This window comes from Sorex araneus, chromosome 7, assembly GCF_027595985.1.
Source record: "Sorex araneus isolate mSorAra2 chromosome 7, mSorAra2.pri, whole genome shotgun sequence".
Classification (NCBI taxonomy): Eukaryota; Metazoa; Chordata; class Mammalia; order Eulipotyphla; family Soricidae; genus Sorex; species Sorex araneus.
In genome coordinates this window covers 64,075,195-64,091,172 of record NC_073308.1, presented here as the reverse complement: position 1 = coordinate 64,091,172, position 15,978 = coordinate 64,075,195, and positions in this window count along the sequence as shown.

Genomic DNA, 15,978 nt, shown 5'->3' with positions numbered 1-15,978 from the left:
AATTTTGAAATTTACTTAAAGATTGTAGGTGTAGCAGTATGGACAGTAGGTATATACTGATAGTAGGTATGTAGTAAGTACAGGTTATTTATACACACATATGTTAGAGTTGATTCAGCAAACACTAATTAAGCTCCTATTTTGTGATAGACGTTATATAAAGTATTACTGACCTGCTAAACACCATGAATTTAAAACACTAAGATTTTCCAACAAGCCCTGACACTTTCCTGTGTCAGGAAATTATTTTCAACTGTAGAATGTCTATCAATGAACAAAAGCAGTTTTCAAATGGCTTTCTGATACATTACAATTTCCGAACACAAACACCAAAATCTCAAAGTTGTCATAGGAAATTGTCAAAGAGTAAAGCATGTCAGCCCAAAGGCAAAACTCATTCAGCAAATTAGAGGTAAAAAGCAGAAAGTCATCCTTTCATTCGCACTCCTTTCTTCTGAAGAGAAGGGTATGTGTGGTAATTTTTAATGGAAAGTCATTTCCATTTTCTTCAAAATAAAAGCTGATCTAATTAAGCCAGAAATTAAGGATTTTACACAAAAGTATCATAATGAGGCCATTCCCAGTGAACAGTTTGTTTGCTTACCATTATGAGGAGTTAAAAATGGGAACAGCGAAAATAACACAGAGATGCCCATCTTTAAAGGCTCTTTCCCAGAACCTTTGGGACAAAGACAAGCTCCCTCATCCCCAAATCTGAGCATCAACAAAATTATCTTTTGCAGAGTGAAGGTGAGTCATTCCTCAGGACCACAAGCTCATGTCTCACGTCCCGGAAAGAAAACCGAACCAAGCGGTTCCTTGTTGGTTGGAATGAGTCTCAATTATCTTAAAAAACGTCAAAAGCAAAATGACGTTTTCCTTCTCCCATGTATTTTTTTTCCAGTTCCCTTTCGAAACAAAATGTTCATTTGGGGCCATGAAAGCTAAAATAGAAACGTCTTTGGCATGAACTCAACTTTATTGCCTGCGGGCAAAATACAAGATTGTTGTGAAGTTGGAGTGGACCAGAAAACGAATGATAAAATTTGTCCATGAAACTTCTGCTAATGACAAACACTTGTTCCATGACACAGAGCATAAGTAATAACACATGACAGGGGGTGGACCTGGCTCTGACCTGCGTGGCAGGTTTTTGAAGCTTTGTGAAGCAGAAACACCTCGATCAATCACCTGGTCCTTGAGCTGTGGCTTCCTGTCCAGCTGCTGGGATGAGGGAAGACGCTCCTTCCTAACAGAGAACGCCTTAGGAAGCGTTCCCTGCTTGCTGTGTCTTGGTGGCTCTTCCTATATGGATTCAGAGACAGCTTGAGGTTGCTTGCTACTTGCCACGACAAGCATGAACTCCATGCTCTACTTTCTGTTCTCATAGCATGTAACTGTTGCGCCACTTACCTACTTTTGCCCCTACGTATAGTGCTCTAATAAAAAGAGAGAGGAAGTAATTTTGAAGGAGACAATTTGTAGCCAATGGGGCCACATTAGTGCTGGCAGGGACGTGGAAAAGCAAACATCAGTCACTGTTGGCAGAGGCGTCTGGGGCAGCCTCTGTGGAAAACAGTATCAAGACTTCTCCAAATATTCAAATTGGAACTTTTGTAGACCCAGAGATTTTACTCCTTGGCTTCCATCCCGGTAATACAAAAATAATAAGTTTTTAAAATATCTAAATACCTATGTTCATTGCAGTACAACTTACAGCAGCCAGGATGTGGAAATAACTCGAATGTCTAAAACATGAGTGGATAAAGATGCTGTGATATATATATATATATGTTATATATATATATATCACTGTATCACTGTATCACTGTCATCCCGTTGTTTATCGATTTGCTCAAGTGGGCACCAGTAACGTCTCCATTGTGAGACTTGTTGTTACTGTTTTTGGCATATCGAATATGCCATGGGTAGCTTGCCAGGCTCTGCCATGCAGGCAGGATATTCTAGGTAGCTTGCTGTGCTCTCCGAGAGGGACGGAGGAATCAAACCCTGGTCAGGCTCATGCAAGGCAAACACCCTGCCCGATGTGCTATTGCTCTCTCTATATATAGGTGTATATATATATACATATATATACACATATATATATCACATACATAACACATATAAGTATATATTAAATTTTTCACATATCTTCATAGTATAAGAAGGTGTCTATGAACATGTCTAGGAGGGCGTCATGCAAACAAATGAGTCCGAAGGAAAAAGATAGATGCCAGGTGATCTCACTCCTATGTGGAGTCTAAAGAAAAAGAACAAGGGAATTGATGATGCCCAACGGAAACAAATCCCGAGGTCACACCGACAGAACTGAGAACTGAGGCTACCACGGAGCTGGGAGAAGCTGGAGACGGTGATGGACAGACACTAGCCGGTGCACAGTAGTGTTGTAAAAATAAATCAGCTATGTCCATACTATTGAGACCAGTATATATCAATTTCTTAAATGGAAAGAATAGAACAAAATAGAGCTTATAGATTAATTTTTGAGAGGGACACTATGCATGACCATCACAAACAGGATGCCCTTCCCGTTTATGGCCCTGCATTATCACCTGTCGCTGACTCTGCAATGTCATTGCCTGGATCAATACGCAAAGGACTATTCACTTCCCGTCTAACTATGACACAGTCCCATTGTGATCTTCCTGCTGAAACCTGGGTGGGCCACACAGCCCTGTTGGCCCAGAAATGAGTTTTATCTGTTCCAAACTCTCTGGTATTTTCTCTTGCCTTGATTGTGCGTCTTGGCCTGGAAGAGGAATTCTTGCACTCTTATCTCAGTAACAGAATGTAACAAAGCCTCCTAGACCTGTAGGATTTTCCTTTCTTAGGTTGCCTCCAGCACTTCATTGCTCTTTCCAAGAAAAGAGGAAATTACAGTCCTTGCCCTGATAAAGAACATTTGTTCCCTGGGTGTCAACTTCATGGCCAGCTGCTGTCTTTCTGCCTTTGCATCACCTCACATCTCAGCAGAAGAAAAGGTTTCTCAAGGAGGACTTGAGTCGGCCACGCACCTTCCCCACGGTGCACATGAATGCAGTGGACACAATGACACCATGGGGAACATCCTCTGAGTGTGCGGTATCCACGGTTGTCCCCTGCTCAGCAATCTTGGGGTCTCTCCCCTTCAGATTTTAGACAATCCAGGACAAGAGAAGCATCTTCGAATGAGCAGCACACAGCTCGTACACCAGTCTGGCTCTGTCTAAGAAACACACCTTCTAGGTCAACTATGTCTTATCTTGCATCATAGCAGATGTGGATGCAAAGAATCTTATAGTCATAGAAGCGTCACATCAAAAGGCGCTGAATTTGCACAGAACTCTCATCCCATATGCAGGGCACATCCTTCCATGAAGGGTCAGATAGACTTTTCTCAATATGCCCACTGTAGGCCTCGTGCAATAAATTTCCCCTTAATATGTGGATTTGAGGGGGGAGGTGTGTGTGTGAATGGTGTCCACAAGAACCATGGGAGAAACTGTTTCCTGGATGCAGATGATTTTACATGCAGATCAGCAAAGGCCCTGGAGGCAGAGAAGAATCTCATTCCTTTTCAGTCCTTCTACCCCTTTCCTAATGAAGAAGCAAGTACTGGCCCTTCGCCCTGCTTGGATGATGTAGAGGAAGGTTGTTTCAGACATGGTTTTCCTCTCAAACTGAGACATGCTTCTCTTTCACTCTGAGTGAAAATGAAGTCACCCTCTCCATGGTATGTGAACTCTCCCCGTTCCTTGATAACCCAGGTCACCGACCACTCGGGGGATACCAGGGTCCACTCTGCCGTGCTGTAGAATCTATTGCCATGCCAATTCTCCATACCAATTGCGATTATATTGATTTTTTTCCTTTTTTGCTAACCCATCTAATACTGCGTCAGTTATTAGCCCAGACTGAGAAGAACTAAGAGGGGAGGAGTTTCTCCTTGAATCAGCTAAAGAAACTCAGTGCTACATGCTCAGTTCCAGTACTGCTGTATCAGAATGTCTTAAGACTTTGGATATGGTATTGCCCAAACTTCTGAAACTTTAAAAAAAAAACTCTTTCCAAGCTGTGAAATTTAGATTTTTATGGAAAATCTCTTTAAAATATTAGCAACGAGCTAATAAATGTCCACACACCATGTATGCCATTCAAAACAAGCCTAGGTTACATTTAGTGTACACCTCACCAATGTTTGCTCCATGCAAGACACACTAACCCAGGTCAGCCACATTAAAATACCGCCATTGACTCTGTGGGTACAGGTTATTTGAAAGAATGACGGTGTGACCGGAAAGGTAATCCCATCATGGTAGCAAAGTTTTCCTTTCCATGATGTATCAGGACACAGATTAGAAGCCAGCGGAAATACCCAACTAGAAAATCCTTTCTATTTTAAACACTGCTTATAAATTTCCACGTGTAATAGAACCAATGTGTGCGTGCATGCGCGCGTGCACACACACACACACACACACATACACACACACAAGGATTTTATGAATTAGTACTGGGAACAGGCATTATTCTGAGGAAGCAGAGATGGGTTGGACTTCAAGCCCCGTGTTTTCCTTTGAAGATATGGTTTGCTGTCCTGAGTCCTGGTCTGGCTTGGTCCCTTAAACCTCAGCACACAACAGAACCAGTGACTGTGCTCGTAAGAGACTTTCCGCAGTCATGGGGCTCCGGAAGGAGAAAACCCTGACCAGGGAACTCCAAGACCTGGAATTGAGCATGTGGCTGTCAATGTAGTAATGCCTTTTGTTTCTCCCAGTCTTCTTGGTTTGTTCGTTGGTTTTCTTTCTTGGCCAAAGGAGACAGGCAACATAAGAGTAGAGACTGTCTCCCGAAAAGTCAGCTAGTGCCTTCTGTTTTGAGTTGACCACATGGAATCAGCCGAGATGCTGACTCCTGGATATTCTTACTCTCATAATGGAATTCAAGGCATGAGCTCCTGCAAGGGCCCATGGTTTTCTGGGACTCGGTTTTTGCCATCTACTAGATGGGATAAACAGATAAGAGTGGAGTGTTCGGCTTGGAACACCCCCTGCCCATCTCCCAGCACTGCTGGGGTGGTCCTGATGGCCTGAACACGAGTGGGGAAACTGGTGGTCAGGAACACTCCATCACCAGGCCTGAGAACCAAATGGCCAGAGCTGCTCCCTGGACTGAACACTATCAGGAGAAGCTCCCGGCTCCCCCCAGCCCCACTGGGGTTGGCCCCTAGAATAAAGCACTAAACAGACCAGGCATAGATAATTCTAACTAGTCCTTTTTTTTTTTCTTTTTGGGTCACACCCGGCAATGCACAGATCTTACTCCTGGCTCTGCTCTCGGGAATTACTCCTGGCAGTGCTCAGGGGACCATATGGGATGCTGGGAATTGAACCCGGGTTGGCTGCGTGCAAGGCAAATGCCCTACCTACCGGCTGTGCTATTACTCCAGCCCCCTGTAACTAGTCCTTAAGCACGCTCAGTGACTTCTTATACTTTGCTGCTTGTGCTGGATTATCTTCCTGTGCAGATGATCTATTTGCTCCCCTGTCACTGACAGGCTGAACCCTGAGGCCACTCACAGTTTTTTGTCCAGGGGCCGGAGGACAGCAGGTAGGACACTAGCCTTCCATGCGGCCAGCCTGGGTTGGATCCCCAACATCCCATCTGATTCCCTGAGTCTGCCAAGGGAGATTTCTGAGTGCAGAGCCAGGAGTAAACCCTGAGCACTGCCGAGTGAAGCCCCAAACAAACAAACAAAAAACAAGCAAAAAAAAAAAAATAGAACAATCTCTCTGTCTTCCCCACCCCCAGAGCATCCTCTGCCTCTTATAAAGACCTTCTGCAGATGGGAGTTTCATCAATGCCATTTGGACACATATGGGCGCAGCTTTCACCGCAGCGGTCTAAAGGTAGGGACCCCCAATGTTCTCCTCTACGCTCATCCCCATCTCTCTTGGCACAGAGGTAAGTAGTTAATTCCGACATTAGCAGAAGCATTAAATATATTACCGAAACAAATTTTACTACCTTGGGCAAGAACATGACTAAGGGCTGTAGATAACGCAAGTTCTAAGGCACTTTAAGTAAAACCATGGAAAGATCCTGACTGGTTCCCACGGTGGTTGGATGCGGGTTGGGTTTGGAGAGCAATACCCAGAGCGTAGCCTGGCGTAGGAAGGGAGGGTCCCGTGCAAAGTCACACACTAGATTCCATTTAAAAAATAATAATAAAGGGGGAAGAAGAAAGGATTTTCCAATAGTGTTTAGAAACTGCATTTAGAGCAGTATCTTACAGCACTCGATGGCCAGGCTTATATTACTTTCATAATGAAAACCAAAAAACGAGGAAGAAACATGTTTTGAGTTCCAGTGTCAGGGGAATACCAGTGGGACTTGCTCTAACATGAATCTGCGCTCCATGTAACTGCCATTCTTCCAGACAACGTCATTTTAGAGCTTAGAAATGTTCCTTCCTGGCAGTTCTCAGGCTGAGGAACCCCTCACCCCCACCCCCAGCTTTCTTAAGCTCAGACCTTTCTCTTAATCAGTTCCACTCCGCTGAGAACAGGCTTGTACCAACTTGCCTGGGCCTCACTACCAAAGGAAATTTCATAACCAAACTGAACCGATTTGTTTGCTGAGGTATATTTTTCCCCACTGAGAGTCCAGAGAGTGTGTGTGTGGGGGGAGGGGGGGAATAAACCCAAAGACATTGTAATTATCTTAGAGGTCTCTAAATACTTTCATGCTTTAAGTCACAGACTGGATTAGGTCATGAAAGATCCAATCTAATATAAAACAAATCTACCAGGAACCTGGAGAAAGGTCCAGAACATTTTGTCCTCTGGCAAGTGATGGGCCCACAATTGGATAATGAGTCCTAGACAGGACTCCTGGCGGGGGGTGGTCACATCTGTTCCCCACCGGCATTAAGCTTGGATTGTGTCTATGAGCTTCCTTTTCTCCAAGAGACGATGCTTTCTGTAAAACATCGGCTGGGAAACACGGACTTTCTTTCTTTCTTTGACCTCAGAAGGACCTGGATACTTCAAAACATTTGCAGGGGGCCAGAGAGATAGTACAGAGGTAAAAGCAATTGCCTTGCATGTGGCTGACCCCCATGTGATATGCCCAGCAATGATCCCTGAGCACCATCAAATGTGTCCCTGTTCCCTCCCCTCATCAAATAGAGGGTGAGGAGGGAGAGGGAGAGAGGGAGAGAGAAGGAAGAAGAGAATGAGTGAGGAAGCAAAGGAAGGAGGGAGGGAGGGAAACTTGTTAAAGGAATAGTCTAAAAGAACATATTCTGCCTCTTTTTTTCCTATGGTCAAAATACACATCATTCCAAATGACTTTTCTACCTCTATTTTTTTTAATCACTTAACACACACACACACACACACACACACACACCTCATAATTTTATCTTGCTGACATTTCTTTGCTATAGGACACTATTCCAGGCCATCAAATATATTTGACTGTGCTATGCTACCCTTGGAGACACTTTTTGTTTCGTTGGGTTGTGTTTGTTTAATGGGACCACATGCAGTGATGCTCAGAGGCTGCTCCTAGTTCTGTGCTCAGGGTTACTCTTAGCAATGCTTATGGGACCATGTGGTATCAGGAATCAAACCTAGGCTGCTAATATGCAAAGCGTGGATCAACCCATGGAGGCATCTCTCTGGACCTCTTGGAAACATTTTTATACTCCTGATTTAAAAGTGCAGCCTTTCCTTCCTTTCCTTCCCCCTGTCTCCCACTTTGTTCTGCCTGGGATGTGGGTGTGAGCATCAGAACATGGCAGCCATGTTGCAAACATGAAGGCAGGGTCAAGAGAAATGTAGAATTTTTTTATAACAATGTTTAATTGCTGAAGTAAAACCATAAAGCATAGTTGTACAGTTTTCTTCTTAAGTCACGTGTTAGATTTTTCTACAGACAACAATTCTTACACAGCTCCTTTACTGACCTAAGTCATTATGCTTTGTTACTTTGGTATTTTTCTTTATTTAGTTCTGTAACTACTGTTTTAAGACCCTTCTGTGAAAATATGTCTCTTTTCCAGACATATTTATGGCATGTTTCATCAAACTAGTGTGTAGTGTACTAGTGTACTCTAGAACATGTTTGATGAAAACAAAGAGTCATATGAGAAATGAGAGTTACCTTCAGATACATCCCAACTTATCCACCCCTAACCTCACTCATTTACCAACTCTCTGATAACTTCTGTCCACCTCTCAGAATGAAGGTTTGGGGAACCATCAGTGGAAAAGACTGCATTTATCGATTTTATTTTTATTGATTGAAATTCTGTGATTACAATACTGCTAATGATGTTTCTCAGGCACATAACTCCAACACCACACCCACCACCAGTGTAAGCCCCCTCACAAATACCCCCTTCACCCCTGACCCCAACTCAATTGTGTGACTTTGTTCTCCCATTGTGTTCTCTTCAGCCCTTTGTTGCTACCTTGCTGTATATTTTTGAGTACCACATGTGTATCCCTAGCATTCTCATCATTACTATTTTCTGTCTTCTTATTTGAAAATGACACACAGGTTCTGACACATTTTAGAGAAATACTCAGGGATTCAAATCAGCAGGTGGGCATCCACATACCTAACAAAGGTGGGGGACATGTGAATCATGATGACTGATGGCAAGTAAAAGTCCCCTGCTTCCCTTGGCCAGGATATACTGCCTGATATTAGGTCTGAGTTCACTGTTTTGCATGCACCCCTATATTCATAATAGCTAAAATATGGAAACAAACCAAGTGCCCAAGAACAGATGACTCAATCAAGAAACTATGGTAAATGGAGGCAATGGAATACTGTGCAGCCATTAGAAAAGGTGATGCCATGACATTTGCTGATATGTGGATGGATCTGGATTTGTAGAGTGAAATAAATTAGAGGGAGAGGGACAGACACAGAATGATGTCACTCATTTTGGGGATATAAAGGAACATTTTAAGAGAATAATGCTCAAAAGGCAATAGAAAGAAAGGAAGGGCAGGAGAACAAGTCTTTTGTAGGAAGCTTGCCCCAGTGGGGGGAGGGGGGCGGGACAGGGAAGGGACCACTATGACAATGATAGGGGACGTGGTCAGTTTGGATGAGAATTGGGTGCTGAAAGGAGGTAAAGTGATAAGCATGAGAGGCTTTCAGCAACAGTCTCACAAACCACACTGCCTAAGAGGAAAAAGAAAAGAAGGGAAAGAGCCTGCCATTGAGGCAGCCTGCAGGATGGTAGAAAAACTGGGGACATTGATGGATGGAGGGGACACTGGTGAAAGGGCTGGTGCTCAAATATTATCTTCCTAAAATTCAATCACAAACAACTTGATAATTCTCGATGATTCAATACATTAAAAAATAAACATTTTTTAAACAGAAAAGAAAAAAAAAAGATCCCGGCAGTGATGTGCATTTCTGGAAAAACAATTTTCCAGACCCCTGCCTTAGACATGGTCTTGCCATGTCTCTGTGTTAGGATGAGCACTGTACTTTTGTCAAAGGTGCAGAGCACATGCTCATCTGGACTTGTTGCTCCTCTGATAGTCCTTCACTTTTAATGCCATGTTTGTTTTCCCTTCGGGGATAACGTGTTCTCTCCACAGAGACCCTGGACTTACCTTCAAGGACTTGAAGAATGTGGTCACCACGTGCCGCATCCTCCTCCAAATGACTGACTCTGAGCCTAGTTCTACCCATCAGGGTGTGTTTTCCTTTCCCTTCGCTCTTCACATTGTCTCAGCATTTGAGCCAGGATAATTTAAGGGCTAGGGGCTTGTCGGGTTTTGCAACCATGAACAGCCCGATGAAGTCTAGGCGTTTTGCCAGAAATCTAAACTTGGTTGAACTATGTTAAAAGGTTAAACATTTCACAGAGTTTGGGTCCCCCTCCACCCCCACTGCACTCTCAGACTCTGCCTGGTTCTTAAATGTCTGTTTTATCAAGAAATGGAATAACTAATAATGTGCTGGAGAGAACATTTTTTAACCAGCACGCTGTAACCATAGAGTGCTAAGACTCCAAACAAACGTTCATCATATGTCTCTCTTTAATCAAAAAGGGCTGAGGACACAGTTAGTCTGTTTGAAGACAAAATGCTAGCAGCTTTCCATGAAATTTTTACAATGGAGCTCTTATAAATTGCTTGTAATCATTGCTACGTTAACAAAAAGCGTTTCTCAAGTGGATGTCTGCAAAGAGAAATAATCACTGTTGAAAATAATCACTGTCTCCCCAGCCTGGGGTGTGGACCACATTTGCTCCCAGGCCCCAATTTTGAAAACCTTCTTGTGGTTACTTTCTGGATCACCAGATGCCTTACTGGTCTTGGGCTGACTGCGTCTGAGGTTCTCAGGATTCAATGCACAAAGACATTTAAAGGAAAAAGGGATAGGGGAATCGAGGCATCATCTTTGATTGGCTCAGTTCCCCAACCTCATACCCCAACAAAGGGTAAATGATGTCAGAACTCTACAAGACATTTTCCACGGTCTCTGTTATCACTACCCCCAGGGCCACCACCATCTCCCAACTACCCCCCTTCTCCCCAAAGCTGCCAGACCACTGGGTCTCTAAAGTCCTTGACTGGGAACCCAATGAACAAGGACTGGTTCATTTTCTTAACTTTAGAGTAGATGTGAGTTTTTAATTATTCCAGTGTTTGTTCATGTAAGGGCTTGCTTGCATAGGACACACATAATGAATATAAGACACAGGAGATTTGAAATGACGACAAATACTTAACCTGCCATTTACCAGGGGAGGGAAACCATGATGGAGCTATTGCCCTTTGATCAATGTATTAGGTCTCACGTCCATGTTATGTTCATCCTCCTGGTTCTCCCCTGGACCACAACCATCTTTCTACATGCCAAGTGGTTCAGCAATATTTCTATGTCTTTCTGAGTTTCTTGGTGTATTTTTAAAATCTAAAAATACCAAGATGTGGCCAGCAAGATGTGCAGTAGGTAGGGTACTGGCCTTGCAAGTGGCCAGCCCAAGTTCAAGCCCCGACACCACATATGGTCCCCTGTGTCCCCACCAGGAATGATCCCTGAGACAGAAGCAGAGACAGAAGTAAGCTGTAAGCTCTGAGCACGACCAGGCATGGCCCATAAAAGCAAAAACACAAATAAACAACAACAACAACAAAATATGTATTTTTCCTTCCCTTCATCCAGAAACGTAAGGAAGAAAAATAAGTTTTAGCTCAGCTGGAAACTTTTTCCCAATGATGTGAAAGAAGTCATAAAAATTTGGGTAAAGGGGCTGGAGCGATATAGCACAGCAGGTAGGGCATTTGCTTTGCATGTGGTCAACCCAGGTTCAATTCCCAGCATCCAATATGGTCTCCCGAGCACTGCCAAGAGTAATACCTGAGTGCAGAGCTAGGAGTAACCCCTGTGCATCACTGGATGTGACCCAAAAAAGCACTGTACCACTGTCCGTCCCACTTGGAGAGCCAGGCAAGCTACCGAGAGTATCCCGCATGCACGGCAGAGCCTGGCAAGCTAACTATGGCGTATTCTATATGCCAAAAACAGTAAGAACAAGACCCAAAATGAAAAAAAAGTGGGTAAAGGTATACAGAAATTCATTTTTAAAAATTTTTAATTTTATTTTTTATGAAGCTACCATGATTTACAGAGTTGTTCATGACGGAGTTTGAGGCAGACAATGGTGAACCCAAGTTCTTAGCCTGCTTTCTCCCACCCTCTTAAAACTTCTCCCCACCTTCACCCACCCCCTCTCCCACCCCATGCTGACCCCTCAGGGCCTCCCCTTCCCCTGCAAACACCAAGTTTGTATCCGCCTTCACGTCAGCATGAGGAGGCCTTCCAGACTCTGCGTGGCTCCTGAGAGCCCAGCGACAACAACCTCTGCCGAGGAAGCCTCCCGAGCCGCGACCCTCGGGGCCCCACCGCCCCGCTGGTGCTCCCGCACAGGCCCCCTTCCTACCACCGCTGCTCTCCATGTGCAGGTTCGGGGTCTCAGCCAGCAATATTGGGCATGGAACCCACAAGCTCACCCCCAGGCCACCTGCCCGGCCCCCGCAGAGGCCCCTGCTCTCTGGAAATTTCTCTAATTAAACATGTATGTGTCTTCTGATGGCCTTCGTGGTCAGGGGCAGCCGTGTCTGCAGTATCCCTGGCACCGGGAGTCGTTCAGTGACAGAGGGGGCAGAGAGTAAGTAAGTGGAGTGAAGGAGAGCACCTCAGGAATGGGAGCCTGGGGGCCCAGCCCAGGGTACTGTAGCAGGGCTAGACAGAAGGGAGGAGGTGTCAGGAGTAGGACATTCTGTGTCTTGGGGTGTCTTGGGGTGTCTTGGAGTGTCTTGGGGGTCAGGGGTGCCAAGAGCCTCTTTGAATTAAACCAGAAAAATTGCTGCTACACTGATATGCACTAAGAGAGAGGGAGAGAGAGGGGAGGATACGGGGGGAGGAAGGGAATGAGTGAGGGAGAGAAAGAGAGAGAGAGAAAGAGAGAGAGAGAGAGAGAGAGAGAGAGAGAGAGAGAGAGAGAGAGAGAGAACTGCCTCATGGAGAGGAGTGAGGTGTGACCTTCCCCAAGTAGCCACATCTTTGACACAGTCATAAACCCTTCATTTTCGAGGCAATGTCCTGAAAACACATGTCCCAGAGCAGAGAGCACAGGAGTTCCACTTCCATGTGAAGGGAAATGAGCAGGAGGTTTTGGTCTGACGGCCACGCTACGAAGGTGTTTATGCCTCGGGTGAGTTAGTCCAGGTCTCTTGACATCCCTACCCTGCAGCCGAAACGGATGCTGCCGAGACACGGTTACAAAGGGGATCTGCCCTCCCAGGTGGGAGCCAAAGGCCGTCCTCGGGAACAGACCTCACCTGGCTTGAGCAGGGTGTCGGGGTGCCAGGACCAACTCGGGAAGCATGAGTGGACTGTGCTGTCAGGCCGGAGCGCTGGGGAAGGAGGTCCCCAGGGAAGTGACCTACTCGGGTCGCAAGTCCTGGGATCTGGGCGGGCTCCAGGCTTCCCGGCCAGTGGGTGGGACGGGCAGGACAGTGGGGAGAGGCTGGAGCAGCACTGCAGAAGCTCTCTGGGGCCAGAGATGGCACAGGGAGAGGGCACTCGCCTTGCGCTCTGGCTGACTCTCGTTGGAATCACTGGCACTATGTAAGATCCCCAAGCACCTCCAGGGGTGCTCTCTGAGCACAAAGCCAGGAGTCTACCCTGAGCACCACCCAGTGTGACCCATTCCCTCCTCAGACCCCCCCTCCCCGCAAAAAGAGGTTATCTCAGAAAGAGAGAAAGGCTAAAGCTCACGGAAGGTCCCGCCCAGGGAAAGGCAGATAACACCACCCTGATAAGAGGAAGGTAGGAAAGCAGACTGGGTCCGGATTCATATATGAAAGTTTCTGGGAGGTTCTGTCTCTTTGGGAGTCCGGCCTCCAGACCGGCGATATGGAGCCAGAACCCGATGTCATTCACAGCCAGCCCAGAGCAGGGTCCTCCTGACGGCTCAGCTGGGCATCAGCACAGCCCGCAGCTGCAGACGCCCCAGATCTCACAAGAGAAAGACTGTGATCGGAAAAAAGCAGGAATTCCCTTGGAAGAACAACATGAAAAGAAATTTTAAGGGGGCCAGAGAGAGCTTGGGAGTTTGGAGGCGCAAGGCCCGCCCTGAGTTTGGCCCCCAGGACCACCACTGAGGGGGCCAAGCAAGTCTGCGTCGTGAGGTCAGCGCATTGGAACATCCCACCCAATGGGCTGAGTGTGACTGGGAATAGATCGTAAATCCTCTGAGCAATGCTTGGCGGTTCCCCTATTCCCAACAAAGAAAAATGAAGTGTCTGGTGATGCTATTCAAGTGGTAGAATATATGCCAGGCCTATGCAAGGCCTTACATTTGATCCCTGGAAATGAATGTCCCCCATACTGCTGGCCTGGTCCCCGAACAACAACAACAACAAACAATTTAATTTTAAATGAAGTCAATAATTAAAGAAAACTGATAGTCCTGGCTGGAAGAGCATTGCTCTCTTTCATTTGTTTATCAAACAAGAATTCATTGGGCAATACTTGGTTCCAGGCGCTGTATCTGGCACTGGGAACATTAAGATGAGTAAATTCCACAAGGTGAAATCAGTTGTCGGGAAGTCATGGACTCAGAAGCTCCGGACCCTGTGCCAACACCAGGGCCAGCAAAATCTGGTAGGAGAAACATGAGCATAGGATCGTCCAAAGTTCCTTCCGAAAACCGTGATGAAATATTTATCTTGCCTGTTATCACTTCTTCACCATTCTGTAAATGGTGCTACAATGGAGCTGAGTTTAACCCTTTTTTGAATGGGTGCTTGAATATCCCAATGACCAGCATGGAAAACCCCTAGCTAGGTGGCTAAAACAGCACATAAGTAATGTTGTCGCCCAGTTCTCCATCCTTATGGTCCCCACATGGCCTACCAAAATGAGGCTATCTCCCTACATTGTCTCAGAAGTGATCACATGTTCTGTTCACTTAATTCTACAGGACCACATGTGAGGTCTACTTGACCGCCTCCTGGAGATGTCAGCTTTGATCTCTTAGGTGAAGTGGTGTCTACACTGTCTGTACCTCTCTCTTATATACGTATTTTATAGGGACAGACTTCATGAGTATAGATTCCATTCTGAATCCAATCCTCTTCAAATAGTCAATGTGTTCATCAATTTATTTACATCTATGCGGATTTCTCATTTTATTTAACTTGATTTATCTATCAGCCATTACTTTTATGCTTAAATTGTCCCACACCTTCCCAGAAGGAACAAATTCAGTGGAATTCTATTTTTCTTTTTAACATGTTCCAGCTACCTCTGTGAATGCTCAATGTGCCCATGACTACTGCAATATCACCACTCCAAGTCCCTCTCAGAAGAAAAGAAGCCATCCCCAAACCACTTCCGTATGTTTACATTTTTAATTACTTCTGAATCTCTCTATCATCTGCTCATTAACCACCTATGGCCCTCTCATCTAGCTACCTCCCTCTCCATCATCTCTCCTCTACCCATCACAGACTCTTGTTCATATGGATATTTCCAAGGCTGATTGCACATAATGGGATTGATTCTGGTTTCTTTCCTATCTGCGTTTGTAACTTTTTCCTCCGAAAGCAAGAAAACCATCTCTACTGGCTTCACTGCGCCATCTTACTGGCTGTTTCCTGTCACCCGTCTTCCCCCTGATACCCACCTCTTTCACCTGGCAGTTCTGGTTCCAGCTTCTGAGCTGGAGCTTCACGTGGGTAGCTCCATGGCCAGTGGGGCTTTGGCACGTGTCATTGCCTCTCTGCAAGGACCCTCTCCTCCTCCTTAGGCTGTGCTCATTCCACCACATCCCTCACCTTAGCTGTTCTCCAACACCAAGTAGTAGGCTACCTCCCAATGGACAATCTCCCTCTGTGCATGTGCCCTGACCCACCATCAGGTGAGGGTTCTTTGAACCACGTTCAATTCAACTCCCTCATTGGGCCTTCCTACCTCCTGGAGTCACTTCCAACCTTACTTGAGTTCTTATTCCCTATGCATGAAGGGTCTCTATACTTATGACTTGCATACCCCACTTATACCATCCCTCCCGCTGCAAGAACACCCTTCTTTACCACTAGAACAATGATATCCCACACCCTGGAGGACAATTTTCATCTTCCTTGTGCTCTGGTGCATTGCCACCCTTTCTTCCACACACATACTTAGTAACCCTGATTTGTTCTGCTCCATGAAAGAGATGCAGGGCTGACTGTTTCAGGGAAGAAAGAGAGGAATTCTGAGATGCTTCTAGAAAAGAAAATAGAAGATGTCAAATTGGACACAGACTCATGAATTAACCATCTTTAGCCTTCATGCTTACAACAGCCTAATTTTTATCATCATTATTTACAAACTGTTCTGAGATAAACAAAAGGGAGTGAATTCAATGCGTCTCATAAG